Source organism: Schistocerca nitens, unplaced genomic scaffold (genome assembly GCF_023898315.1).
Source record: "Schistocerca nitens isolate TAMUIC-IGC-003100 unplaced genomic scaffold, iqSchNite1.1 HiC_scaffold_170, whole genome shotgun sequence".
Lineage (NCBI taxonomy): Eukaryota > Metazoa > Arthropoda > Insecta > Orthoptera > Acrididae > Schistocerca > Schistocerca nitens.
The window spans coordinates 15,001-17,370 of NW_026045711.1; positions in this window are offsets into that span (position 1 = coordinate 15,001).

Below are 2,370 nucleotides of genomic sequence, written 5' to 3' on the forward strand. Positions count from 1 at the left end.
ACCTAACCTATGTTGCGCCTTAACCTAACCTATGTTGCGCCTTAACCTAACCTATGTTGCGCCTTAACCTAACCTATGTTGCGCCTTAACCTAACCTATGTTGCGCCTTAACCTAACCTATGTTGCGCCTTAACCTAACCTAAGTTGGGGCTTAACCTAACCTAAGTTGGGGCTTAACCTAACCTAAGTTGGGGCTTAACCTAACCTAAGTTGGGGCTTAACCTAACCTAAGTTGGGGCTTAACCTAACCTAAGTTGGGGCTTAACCTAACCTAAGTTGGGGCTTAACCTAACCTAAGTTGGGGCTTAACCTAACCTAAGTTGGGGCTTAACCTAACCTAAGTTGGGGCTTAACCTAACCTAAGTTGGGCCCTAACCTAACCTAAGTTGGGCCCTAACCTAACCTAAGTTGGGCCCTAACCTAACCTAAGTTGGGGCCCTAACCTAACCTAAGTTGGGCCCTAACCTAACCTAAGTTGGGCCCTAACCTAACCTAAGTTTGGGCCCTAACCTAACCTAAGTTGGGCCCTAACCTAACCTAAGTTGGGCCCTAACCTAACCTAAGTTGGGCCCTAACCTAACCTAAGTTGGGCCCTAACCTAACCTAAGTTGGGCCCTAACCTAACCTAAGTTGGGCCCTAACCTAACCTAAGTTGGGCCCTAACCTAACCTAAGTTGGGCCCTAACCTAACCTAAGTTGGGCCCTAACCTAACCCACGTTGCGCCCTAACCTAACCCACGTAATTGTTTGTTATATGAATCTAGAAATTCGTGTAGCGTTGCCTAATCGCAACCCTCTCAAACATAGTTCGCTGCGCGCCACACTCTGGTGTCCTGCGTATTGAATCATGTTACGGTGCCTACCCTCACAACATCTAGCGAGTGTTGCGTACGTTCCACATGGTCCCGCTATCCACTGTAATGTGTACTGCTATAAGACGTATATCGCCCCCCCCCCCCCCCCCCCCTCCCCTGTCGCCTCTAGTTCGTCAGTCAGGAGTTTGCGTGTTCAATGAGCTTCGCAGCTGTGCAATGGCATCGGCATACGTACGCGGGCCACCTTCCACGTGTTCTCTCGTGCATACGTCGCAGCATGTATGTGGACTGATGTGGCGTGTCGTGACTCATAACATCCAGGCATGCAAGACCCATTGAATTCGCAAATGTAGATGGACGTCTACGTTTGCTGCCCAAGTTACGCAAATGAACTGGAAATCCGTTGTTGCGCGGTTGTTCGCGCTGGAGGTGAATCGTTGATATCGACGATCGGTACAGGTATTAACCGGTTGCTTCAGCGACACCCGTCATACCCACGAACGTGAGTGGGCATGTGGGTATGAAGCGATACGCGGCGGTGGCTGGGTGGGACCGTCCCCCGGCCGGTGAGGGGGGGGCGCCCGGCGTGCTGGCCGCGCGCTGCGTGGGCGCACGCGCGGCAGCCGGCTGGTGGGGGCGCCCAGTGGCAGGCGCGCCGGCTGACGGACGCGGCAGGCGGCGCATCTGCGTGCCGGCGCACCCAGCGCGCGGCGCCGTGCGGCCAAAGTGGGTCCTCCCGGGCCCGGTGCGAAGCGCGGTGGACATCTGCAGTGTGCTGGTCCGATTGAGGACTGTGTGCGTTGAGGATGCGCCGCCGCCCGGCACTCGGCGCCGCGACGCCGTCTGCTGCTCGGTCGCCCCCGCGGTTCTCGCAGGTGGTTTGTATCGCAGCTGTGCGGATGTGTTGGCGCGTGCGCTGTGCTGGGAGAGTTCGCTTGGCACCCAAGTGGGGCTCTGCCCCTCTGTGGCGCTGGCGTTGGAGCTGCCCGGTCACTGTTTGTGGCCGCGTGTTGTCTCCCGCCGGCAACACCACGACAGCACGCTCCCGGGCCTCTGTCGGCAGCGGCAAGCTCAGTTGGGAGCACGGGTGGTCGCACTGAAAGCGTCTACTCGCCTATCTCCGGGCGATTGCGCCTCTCTCGAACCCGACCAAGTACTTAGGACGGCGCTGCGCGCCGCCGGGACCTGAGAGGGTTTCGAGGTGTATCGTGCAGGGGAGCCCAGCCTCCTCCTGTTTGCAGAATAATTGAGCGGACGCTTGCGTGTTCGCGCGGGCCTCCGGGACACACTCCCGGGCGGCCGGCTGCTCAGCTCTAGTTGACGCAGCTCCCTGGTTGATCCTGCCAGTAGTCATATGCTTGTCTCAAAGATTAAGCCATGCATGTCTCAGTACAAGCCGCATTAAGGTGAAACCGCGAATGGCTCATTAAATCAGTTATGGTTCCTTAGATCGTACCCACGTTACTTGGATAACTGTGGTAATTCTAGAGCTAATACATGCAAACAGAGTCCCGACCAGAGATGGAAGGGACGCTTTTATTAGATCAAAACCAAT